The sequence below is a fragment of the Trichosurus vulpecula genome, chromosome 2 (assembly GCF_011100635.1).
Source record: "Trichosurus vulpecula isolate mTriVul1 chromosome 2, mTriVul1.pri, whole genome shotgun sequence".
NCBI lineage: Eukaryota > Metazoa > Chordata > Mammalia > Diprotodontia > Phalangeridae > Trichosurus > Trichosurus vulpecula.
Window position 1 is genome coordinate 112724249 of NC_050574.1, and position 13136 is coordinate 112737384.

The following is a 13136-nucleotide window of genomic DNA, read 5'->3' on the forward strand; positions in this document are numbered from 1 at the left end:
CTTAACAAAAAGCTGCGCAGAAAAAGAGAGATGTTCTGAAATGGGGATAATTAAAGACAGACACACAAATGCATTTGGTGCCAGATTTGGTTACCTCAAATGAGCAAAATTAAAGTAAGCATTTTATCTTCTACAATTACACAGAGTGTGTCTCTTGAGGAGAATTAGGACAAATGACTAGAAGGCATTAAAGGGAAAATTCTTTTTTTTTTTCCAGCCCTAGCAAATAGCTCACAATTCAGCTAACAGTAAGGATGATTCATGCTTACTCCATTCTTTCATTATTGTGGGATAAGTTGAAAGGTCATCCTTCCTACTTTTCCCCAAGTCTAACTTTATTTCAGGACTCAAGCTATGGTCCCAGATTTTCCCTTATATCTTCAATGAAACCATCTACACTTTAGTTAATTAGTATGTCAACAGCATTACTTAAATTACATTTGATAAGTATTACTAAATACTCATGTGTCAGTCCTTGTGCTAAGTGCTAAGTTTACAAATAAAGCAAAAAAAAAATAGTCCTGGTTTCAAGGCATATCATTTTAATATTCTAATAGGGGGACAGCATGACTATTCCCTTCCCAAGTTCATATTTATTTTTGGATAGGCAGCATTTTGTAGTGAAAGAGCAATTCTTAAGTATTTTGTGTGTGTGTGTGTGCGTGTGTGTGAGAGAGTACGTGTGTGTATGTATGATGTCATTGCCCATCAGGAGAAGCCTGTGGACTCCTCAGAATAATGTTTTAAATTTATAAAATAAAATACACAGCATTATGAAAGAAAACAGTTACATTGAAATAGTTATAAATATATTACAATAAATATAAATAAATATTTTACAAATAAATGAACAAATAAACAACCAAGTTCCGGGGCCCTCCCTCCCCCTCCCCCTTTAAAAAATCCTAGCTCAGTGGAAAGATTTGGTTAGGAGAATGGTATTCAGTTATTAGTTCTGACAATTACTAACCTTCAAAAATTATTGTTGTGTCTTGTCTTGTCTGACTTATAACCCCATTCATAACCCCAGTTAGGCTTTTCATGGGAAAGATACTGGAGTGGTTTGCTATTTCTTTCTGCAGCTCATTTGACAAATGAGGAAACTGAGGCAAAAAGGATTAAGTGACTTGACCAGGGTCAGATAGCTACTAAGTGTCCCAGGCTGGATTTGAATTCTGGAAGATTAGTCTTCCTGACTCCAGGCCTGGCACTCTATCCATTGTGCCACCTACCTGCCCCATAGGAAATTAGCTCTTAAACTATCTACATTCCCCAAGTCTCCACTAAAAGTCTTATAGCTCCAAATCTATGATATTACAGGATGTTTAGGGCTGCGGTTGGGGCCTTCCAACTTCACAGATGATGTAACAGGCCCAAAGAATTACATGGTTTTGCTAAGTTCTTAAGCTATTGCTTTGCTACAATTTGGGAAGTATAGCTCCAGCAGAGTTGAAAACAGAATGAGTTGTCAAATGGAGCCAGCAGCCTGAGAAAGCAAAACAACTTCTGGCTTTCACAGGGAGGACTGATTCTTTGGTTTGAAATCTTATAAATTCCTAGGTCAGAAATGTTTGTATTTTTGATGTGGGATGTTTTTTTGTAGTTGCGCTAGGATTTTCTTCTTTCGTATTCTACTCTCTTACTGAGGAACATTAAGATAAAATCAGATATCAAAATCTTCATCCACGCGTCTCAAATATCTATTCACTTTTTATTCATTTAGAGGTTATAATAAATATTATAAAATAATCATAGTTTTATTAATCCATATTTACTATAGGACTTCACAGTTTAGAAAGCATCTAGAGATAACATTTCAGCAATCATGAAGGTAGTACAGTTTACAGATGAGGAGCCCGAGCCTTAGGGAAACTAAAAGACTTGCCTATAGTCCCACAGTCAGTAAGGGTGGAGAGCCTAGGTAGGACCAGAGATCTTCTTATGCCAAATACAGGGCATTTTCCACTACTATATTAATGAATCAACACTTATGCCTGTGATTCTTAAATTGCACTGTTTTCACATCAAAGAGTCAATCGTGTAATTCATTATTCAGTGTCTCAGTTCATTGGTTTATTCATTCATTCCAATCACATGTTTTGAAGAAATGTGTGAAGACAGTTAGGACACCCAGTGTATTGCTAGATGGTTTATTGAGGTTTAAGAAAAACACATGCATTGTAGTGTTTCTAGGGGAATTGTCTCTCTCTCTCTCTCTCTTTTTCTCTCTCATAATACATATACATAGTATGTATGCATATATACATATACACACATATACATACATATATACATACATACAAATATACTTATGAACTTTTAGTTCTGCCTTAGTACTAGCACCCAGCATTCTAAACTTGGTATAGATAGATAGATAGATAGATAGATAGATAGATAGATAGATACCATTTCAGAGACAGACAAGTCAAAAAGGAGGACAATAGCACAACGGAATCTCCAAGGTAATCATGTTACTGTTGGGGAGCTAAAGAAATTTTCAAAGGGAGGAGCAGATTCATGATTTGTAATTTGTAAGTAGACCTGGGCATCTCATGAAATTGTGGTTTGGGTCAGAAAATGAGCTTCAGTAGTTTCACCCAAAAATGAGGAGACTAGACAGCATCACCTCTAAGGTCTCTTCTAGCTCTAAAATTTATCATCTATGTTTCCTGTTACGTATCTGGTAAGAACTAGACCAAAGTTCAGTTTTGAAGTGGACAAAATTATTCTTGGGCACTTTGAATTCGCTTTTGTGATTCTTCCCTTCATCTCCTATTATTCAACATGCAAGGGACCTAGAACTCACTTTATAGATAAGTTGCTCTAAGAGAAGGAGCCCATGTCCTCTCCCTGTTTCCATTAGTGTTGGCTGGCTTAAATGTCAATCAGCATCAATTGCCACGTCAACCTATTAAATCCATTGATGGCTGGCCTGATGCTGACTGAGAGCCCTGTAAACAACTGATATTTGAAGGAGCACCGAAGGACACTAGAATTGTTTTTTTTTTTTTCTGTTGCTCCACTGATTCAACAAAAGAAAGTGCTGGGCAATGACCTGCAGACTGCAAAAATGCCTGCTCTTCCAGAAAATCTGTAGCAACAGCTCACAAATCAGAATGATCAGACTGCTGCTCATTTTCCCACAGTAGCATATCATTGGATGTGAGGGTTTTGTGCTAGTGTCTGTAAGTTCCCAAATAAGGAAATACCTCCCCTCCCTCCATTGTGCTTATGGTTTATATATGTCTCATTTCCTCCTTCAGGGTTTAGCTCTAAACTCCTGCTAAAAAACCCTTCCTAATGGTAATCATATTCATATTTTCTTAACCCTTCCAAGTTTTGCCAGATGCTTGCCTCATAACAAAGCAGTGAAGTCCATAGTTCAATTTTTTTATGGTTCCCATTTTACAGATAAAGAAACTGTCATTTAGAAAGGTTAAGCAACTTGCCCTATACATAGAGCTGGGGCCAAGGATAACTTGGGTATTTAGACTTTAATTCCAATAAGCTATTGTTAGAGCAAACCAAACCTAAAGTATGAAATAGTTTTAGAAAGAAATTTATTAGGTCATTTGGTAGAGAAGAGAGCCTGAAAGGAGGTGTGGCTACTAAATAGGATTTAAACAAAGGTACCCACACATAAACCACATACAGTAAAGCAATTTTGCCTACAGGGTAGCCCGAAATCAAGGTAGATTGAGATAGATATGAGTAACTGTAATTCAAAACAGAAAGTTGGGGTGGACTTCTAAGGAATCCCTGGGTTTGGTAACCCAAAATAAGAATGTTTTGAGTGGATTTGGAGTCTGGGGGAATCAGGTGAGGGTATGGAGTTTGGTAGCTATTTCTGGAATTCCTAAAGAGTCACTGGGGTCAAGCGATATTCTGGTTGTGGACAACCTTCAATTACATAAGGTTGGATTTAAACAATATAAGGATTTTTTCCCCAAACAATATAACACATAATTTTTCCTTCACCACTATACCACATTCAATTAATAAACCAATCAATAAACATTTATTAAGCATCTACTATGTGACAGGCACTGTGCTAAGTGTAAGGATACAAAAAGAAGCAAAAATTAGTGTCTTAAAGGAGCTTACAATCTTTGGTTCAATGTTCTTACCTTCAAAGTTTACCTTTCAGTTTTAAGCAAAAGTATTCACTTATATAGCATCTCTCACGAATTTCCAATACTCATCCACAGATCCACACAAATGCAATCTCATTAGACTCTGAAAGTGTAGGGTTATTCTCTAATATTGAATAAACAGTAATGACTTCAGCTTTCCTAACAGAGATGTTCTGTGAATACATTTTATTGGCAGGGCCCCTCTTCCTTTGTCCAAATAGATTTCAACATGTATGTATAACTGGGCCTAGAGAAACCTCCATGTAAGCTCATATTCCCTACCTCCTAATCCTTAGGTTACTCAAAGGGATCTCACTAAACCTCAGTTTCTGGGCATTGTTCAATGGTCTTACAGTTTGTGCAAGGGATTCATGATCTTTCGTAATAATGTGTACTCAAAGGGGCATTTCTCTTGCTGTGAGATCTGTCTAGGAATCCTGAATCCAACAATTACCAACAAGTCTTTTAACTTCACTGAACTGTTTCCTCATTTATAAAATGAAGATAAGTATACTTATGCTACCTAACTTTCAAGTTCATTGACAGGAATGTGCTTTGTACTATTAAAGCATTAGAAAAAAGTGAATGATCACTATCATTTCCCCCTTAAATTGACCAAACAGAAACCAAAACAGTGAATGTATGCCTTCCAAATCCATTCCCTCTTGGGATCAAAACAGACAGACAGTTCACCTCACTACTGTGAGGACTAGGGGGGAAAAAGAGAATGGATCACATAGCGCCTTGACATTTGGGTGAGAACACTCTGTGGCATGTGGCATATGTCTCTCTCTAAGTGAAAGGCATAGCACAAGCTGGTTGTTCAGCTGCAGTACAGCTCAGAGCCCAGACTGAGTCTTTCCTCTCGCAAGCTGGCAGACAAACTCACATGTCCTCCTTTGTTTCAGGGCTCCTGCACTTTTGCTGGTGTTCTCTCAGAAACACACACACACACACACACACACACACACACACACACACACACATACACACACACACATATTGGGTGATATTCACACCTGATAAAATGTTGGTGGCTGCCACAGTTGGGACATTTGGATCCCACTGGTTTTGTAGTTTAGGAATTCTAGGCTGCATCTGGGGAAGGGGAGTGAAAGGAAGGGTTCTGTCCATTGACCTACCTACTTGTTAGCATGTAGGCTGTTTGTAGAAAATCATTATGACTTTTAAGGCTGGAGCTCCTGGTGGCCTTTCAATAAGAGCATGTAGGCTATTTGGGGTAAAAGGTGTACTGAGGTAGCTCCATTTAGAAACAATGGGCTGTTCTTGGAAAAATTTGCTGAAAATCCCAAAGAATTCTCATATACAGCAAGAGTCCTCCATCCCCCCATACATGTACTGGGGGGTGTTGCATGTGTCTCAAAGGGAGGCAGAAAAATTTAACCTTTTCTCCTCCTAGAAGGAGAAGCCAGAAATTGAGGCACAAAAGCTTGGGCACTCTGCTGTCCTCAGAGACAGGGGCTACCATGCTACAAGTATATCTATCTGATCTCTTAAATATTATTAGTTTAGGGGATGTACTTTTCAAGTTCAAGCAAAACTTCTGATCATTTTTCCTTAATGGGGAAAGGAGGAGCCAAGCTTTATATCCAGGGTCTAACTCCCTCCCCATCCATAACCAGCTCCACAATGAATACATATAGTAAATAGCAAAGAAACTTATTTATCCAAGTCAATAGGAAAACAGAAATCAAAGGAAGTATGTGTAGGACAGTATATGCCAGGCAATACAGAGGGAAGGAATTCACCCATTGGGCATAAGGCAATTAAAATCAACAAAGAACAAAAGAATAGCAGATCTCACCAAAGAAGAAATTCCACAAAGTCTTTAGTATAAAAACAAAGGGATGGGGCATATTGGAGACTGCTAGGTTCTCTCATGTTCTTCCCATAGTTTTCCTTCAGTAATATGAAGTGGGGTTAGTACCATCTATATTTTCACTGGAAGATAGAAACCAGAAGCACTTGAAGAGACTGCAGAGACCAAAGATTCTCAAAGTTAAGAGATGAAAGGTACTGAAGAAACTGAAGAGACAAGAGTTCTCCTATCTCTTGCTCTATAACTCCACCCCATCCCTCACGCAAGTGCTGGAAAATCATCTCCAGTAATGAGGAGACAGTCCTTTACCAGTGAGTTTTAAGACCTAGGCTACTTAGAAGTATGTAAATTATCCAAAGACACATTAGCTATTGATAAACCTGGCACTCAAAGTCATGTGTTTGAACCAAAGTGCAGTGCATTTTTCATTATATTATGAAAAGCAACCCATGGATTCAAAGGAGAGGGATGAAAAATCAGTTATTTGGAGTATGCAAAAAAGTTAGGCTTTTTCCATAGACTTTTCATTTTATAAATAGAATTTGCTTTAATGTTGGGTAGGCATAATCTAGGAGTAAACAGAATACAGATTTGCCACTACTAACTCAAATCTTAGTGCATATCAATTGATTAAGCATCTCCTATGTGCCAGGCATATCCATAAGACAAATTAGAAAATAACTAAATACACAAGTGAAATTAACAGAGAAGATAATGGATGAAAGCAAGGTATCATCATTTCTTGTTGGAGCTTCTTCAAAGACTTTATAGAGGAGAAAGCATCTCCTCCTAAGCTGGACATTGGAAAAAGAGAAGGATTTCAAGAAGCAGAGTTATAGGAACATATTTTTCAGAGACAGAGGGCTTGTATAAATGTAGAGAAATCAGTGACGACAAGAAGAAATTGGGGAATGGCAAGGAATGGAGTGTGCCTATAATCTGTACTGTGTGAAAGGGAATACTGTACAATAAACACAATGAAACAAGGCTGGGAAGGGAGGTGAATGATTATACCAGGCTAAGTAGGTTAAAAGCCATAGACTAGCCTTGGTAAATAGCATACAAAAGTGGTTTTTAAAGTTTGAGCTTTGCTTCTTCTTTGTTCCATTTAAACTCAGTTCATTTCAACAAATATTACAGAGTGTGTCTTTCATGTAGAATGCTGAATATTGGAGGAGATACAAGGTTTGGATGAAAAACAGTTACTGTTTTCATAGTTTCCAGTCTAGTAAGGTTAGAAGGCAAACAAACCTATAGATTAACATTATGTAACCCACCTTTTGGAACTCGAAAAGGCTTGGATATGGTGTAAGGTAAAATGAGAACAGAGCTGCCTGATGGCAATCCCATTTTCAGAGTTCTCTAAATGTAAGGGGATTGCAGTCTTAGCCCAGGGGTAAACTACCCAGAGTAAGTTTTGACTCTGATATTAGGAGGGATGTGTAGGTAAAAAGCCAAACCAAATCAACCAAGTTAGATTCAAAGGAGTAAGAAATTTTCACATTTGCTTACAGTGGAGAATGGTAGAGTTGAAGACAAAAGAACATTCTAGCTAACATCTACACATCAAATTTTTTTAAATTCCATTTTCTCATAGAGCAGGTAACCCTATCTAGGCCTACTAGGTAGAATAAACTCCCATTAGGGTATTATTTCCTCTTTCTTGACTTTTTCTCCACCCTCAACTATGGCCTGCTCAGACCCATCAGGGCTTCTGAATGTGAAAAGCAATATGGCTATTCATTCCACTTTAATAAGTTCGGACTCATCAAGTACCAGTTTTCCAGTGAGATAGAAGCCTTACCACTTGCCCTGCCATTGCATTCTAAATTCCTCTTGACCCTACTTCTGCTCTGCCTCAATGATCTCTAGACCCTTGGGCACTGTCATGTAACATATTGGTACACTCTGTCCCTAACCTACCACTGTACTCCTAGGAATTCTAGGCCTTTCCATCTGCCCTGCAGCTACTCTATTTTATATGTGTTATTTCTCCCAATTAGTGTGTGATCTCCTTGAGTAGGGACTCCCAATCTCTCTTTCTCTCTCTTACAATTTGAATCTCTAGCACTTAGCACAATATGGGGCATATCATAAGTAATTAAATGTTTTTTTTTCCCTTCATTTATTATGGGTCATGCTAAGCAAATTATATATCATTACTCCACAAGGGTTGAAATCAAATGACTCTTAATTTCCTCTAAGATACAAACTTCTTTGTTTGACTTTTAAATCTCTGCATAATCTGACCCTAAACAATTGTTTTTAGTTTCATTAAATATTACTTCCCTTCTTGCTTTTTGAATTCTAGCCAAACTGGCCTTCTTGCTATTCCTCACACAAGAACTCCACCTGGTTTCTACATACCTTTCAGTGGTTGTCACCCATTCCTAGAATGCATTCACTCTTCTTCTCCAGCTAAGAGAATTCCTCACTTCCTTCAAGCATTGCTTTCTACATGACACTTTCTTGATATCTCCAAATCTCTCCCTCCCTAAGTATCTTGTGTTTATTCTTTATATATATTTTTGTGTGTATATAATTATGTATGTGCAAGTTGTTTACACTTATAAGCACCTTGAGGGCAGGGGCTATTTCTTTTGTTTTTTTGCCTTTGTATCCTAAGTGCCTAAGACAGTGTCTGACATTAGGAGCTTAATAAATATTTATTGATTAATTGATTGAAGCTAAGTTCTCTGTTATTTAACCTAATATCCTTTCCACTGGAACAAATATCATGCTGCTTCATAGCCAATTTCAATTCCATATTTCAAATTAATGCCATTATAATTAATGAGCTTTTACTAAGCACTCAAAAATAATAGTCAACAAGTTGTATCATTTAAATAGTCATTATGTCTTTAATTATTTAAAGAGTTAACACATCCTCTGTGGAATATTGTGGAGTAAACAATGTGAATTCCAATTGTACCTACAATGCTTACTACAAAATGAAAAAAATATATGTAAAGTGTTGTCCAAACCTTAAGGTGCTATGTAAATGTCAGATGATCTATTTTTAATATCAATATTATTACTACTTGTGTAACATTTGGGCAAGTCATATAATCTTCTTAAGCCTGACTTCCCAACTCCATCGAATGAGGGTGTTGGACCCAATGGACCCTGAGGTCCCTTACACTTCCAGATCTGTGATCCTATATAGTATGACAAATGACAAGTTCAAGGGTCATAATTTTGGGGTAAATGATCATTTTATTAATTATTGCTAGAGAATAATTAATAAAAAGATGGCCATTTGACCATCTCTCATAAACCAAAAACCCATCCAGGAGTCCTCTTCATGCTTACATATCCTTAGAAAAGTGGGTGTTCCCGACAAGCAACAATCAGCTCTAATTAGTTAGCAATTAATGAGAAATGAATATTATTCTAATGAAGGACTGGGGGACAGTGACTCTGATCAATCAGTATTGAACAAAGAGATTCCTCTCTACTCAAACCATTCCTGCTGAGGGTTGTCTAGGCCAAAAGGGTAGACCTCCATTCAGACCTGTCCGACCAGAAAGCAATAATCTGGGACTTGCCTAGACTATAATCTCTTTACCTTTTGATCAGATCTAAGCTTTCCTAGTTGGGTAAATATTGCCCAAAATTTCATATCATCATCAGCCCTGCTCTTCAGAGAACTAAGCTTTGACTTAATCTTCAAAAGAGGAAATAGGAAGGGAAAAAACACCCCTGCATTTTCCTAATATTAACAATAGATTATTTAATAATCATTTAATATTTAAAATCATTTCTTTCAGTATAATCACTCATTAAATGTTTCTGTAATACAATCAGGAATATAAAGGAGATGCCACTGGCCAATAGATGAAGGTGCACACTTGCATTGGTTTCTCAAGTTTCTAATTTCTTGCTTTAGGAACTATTCCTCTTAAGCAACTAAGTCTGTACACAGAATAGAGCATAGGACTTCAAGCCAGAAAGATTTGAGTTTGAATCCTGCCCGAGATACTCACTTATCTGTGTGGCCCTCAGCAAATCTCTTGACGTTTGTTTCCTTCAGTTTTCTCAACTGTTGTTGCTATTCAGTTGTTTTTGGGTTACGTCCAACTCTTTGTGACACCGTTTGCGGTTTTCTTGGCAAAGAAAAAGGAGTGGTTTGCTATTTCTTTCTCCAGCTCATTTTACAGATGAGGAAATTGGGGGAAACATGGTTAAGTGACTTGCCCAGGGTCACACAGCTAGTAAGTGTCTGCAGCCAGATTTAAACTCAGGAAGATAATTTTTCTTGACTCTAGCCCTAGCACTCTATTCACTGCATCACCAAGCTTCCTTATTAATCTGTAATTTTTAGTTATAAAGTCAAGATAATAGTACCTATGTCCTAGGATTGCTGTGAAGATCACACGAGTTAAAATATATAGAATGCTGTTCAAACTTTAAAGCACTCCTTAAATACTAGCTGTTGTTACTTCCCCTTCTGCCGGAAAGATATAAGTATGTTAGGGAAGGTATACAGGTACAAGAGTGTTAGGGAAGATGAAAGTATAACTTCAGTACTCTAGCAGCAGCATCCTTATTTAAGCACAGTTCTGATAATTGCCTCCCAAGAACTCCTGTGTTATTTGGGGAAGCCAGATTTGAACAAAGCTCTGAAAGGCCTCTGATTGATTCCTAAACCCCAAGTGACCTTACTCTGACGCCTAGGTCTCAAGTGACTGTGACCTACAAGCTCACAGAGTAGAGGGCAAAAGGAGTGAGGTTTTCTTAAGGACCATTTAACTGATGGTTATGTCAGGTGTGGTGCGCTCTGGGAAGAGTACTAGGGAAAGCGCTAATGGACCTTTCCAGGCCCTGGGGGCTGGGGTTTCCTTTCAGCCATTTGGAGAAAGGGAAAAATAGCCTGTATACCATCCCCTTTGGGGAAACAACAACAGAACTAGGCTCCAGTAAACAATTTCTACCCTCTAGAATATGTTCTTTATCTGAACAGTAAATTTCCAAACTTCCACATGACACATGATGTTATTTACACTTCTATTATTCAATCCATGCCTATTACTGATAATAATAAACATAACAGTCTTTGATCATATTACATCTCTGATTCTACTTAATCCCCTACTCTGAGTGGCTTTGTGCTGGGCAAACTGACCATATAAATAGGATCAAGGATGGGTGAGAGGGATTCATAGATCAATAAAGAGTATTTACTATCTCAAAGATAATTATAGTGTTCTAGGACAGCCTATCTATTGATGCCACTAATCAATTGAATTCAGGAAAGTTTATTAGGTGACTAATATATGTAAGACCCTCTGTGAGGTTGTGATTAAGATATAAATACAGATATACACAGATATGCACACACATATGTATATATACAAAAAAGAATGTATATATATTATATATATGCATATGTACAGCTAATATACATATGTATGTTTATATATAATTGTCTTTGTATTAAGGTGCTCAGAATATACATATGTAAACATATTTGTAGTAGATTTAGAAACTGCTAGACAACACAGTGGATTGAGCACTTGGAAAACAGGGTAATGATGAGACAGACAAAAGGATCTTGCAATTGATCAGACATTAACCAATTATTACGTGATGATGAAAGTAATGTTACACTCATTTTACAGATGTGCAAACTAAGTCTTAAGGGAGATAAGAACTATGTTTAATATTACACATCTAGTAAGTATTTCAGGTGAAATTCAAATCCAGATTTCCTAATTCACAGATTTATACTCTTTTCACTTCAATATATTGTCTCTCTTGAAGATGACTCTACAGTCTCTATCATGGTTAACTAGAAATATAATGATGCCATCAGAAGAAACAGGAATGATGAAAAAGATTTCCTCTCCTCCACTCTGCCCTGGGAAGATGATTAGTTCAATTTTGAAAATAAAGACTTGTTAGTGGGACATTCTGGGAGTGGCATATTGTTGGTAGTTGTAAACAGAAGATTGGAGCATAGAAAGAGATGATAATGGTAACATAGGTAAAAGATGAAATAATCAATGCAGAAAAGGAGTGGGGTGTGTTCAGACATTGGATAAACATCATGATTAGAGGTCAGGGGGAGAAAAAGGAAAACTCCCTCATTTAATAGAAGAATAAACTGAGGCTCAGAGACATCATGTCTTACTTATTCAAATGCTAATAAGCTGAATAGCCAAGAGCTGATCCTAGGGTCCTCCAACAGCTCTTTTGACTCTTCCACATTTCCTTTTTGGAAAAAAAGAGAGTAATCAGAAGTGTCAAATACCGCAAAAAAAAGATCATAAGATTGAGCACTGCAAAGAAGACTTTTGATTAGACAATTACTGAGGACACTGATAACAACAGTTTCAGGAGAGTGGCAGGGAAATAAACCATATTGAGAGGGCTGAGAAATGATTGATTTGTGAGGAAGCAGGTGTAGTTCATGTAGACTATTTAATCTTTCTAATATTTTGTTTGTGCAGGAGAGGAATATGCAGGACTTTGGTATGAGGAGATAATATTAAACTAAAGATTTTATTTTTTATTTTATTTTTTTTTAGGAGAGGGGAAACCTGAGTAAGTTTTTAGGCACAGAAAAGACAGCCCTCTGATTTGGCCATGAGCAGGGCCATTCCTTCTCATTTCCTCTAGGATCTTTCTCCATCCCTCTTTTATCTCTCACTGGAGAAAGGTCTTGGAGGAAACAGAAGGGGATGAACTTATAGTCATGAGAATCAAAAGGTTTTGTCAATCACTGAAACAACAAGCACTTTTTAATCACAGGTTTAGCTTTGGCAAAGAGGAGGCTCAATTTGTTCTCTGATATCAAATGGAAGATTAATAAATAAGCAAAGGAAAAAACAGATGGTCATCTTGCTTGCATGGTAGGAGGTAAAATAATTTTCTAATAGAGAGGTTTAGTAATGAGGAATAGAGGGCTTGAAGAAGGTTGTTTTTTTTCAGCTTATAGAAGTTTTCCCTCATTTCTTTATGTTCTGCATATCATAATCTCTTGTGCACCCCCACCCCCAGTAATACTCCATTGCATTCATATAACATTCCTTGTTTGGCCATTTTCCTATCAATCTATCAGGAACTAACTAACACAATTAATAACTTCAATAAAAGTTATACAAAATAAACAGTATACAAAATAAACCCATGGAAAAATCAACTCCATTTTAATAACAAAA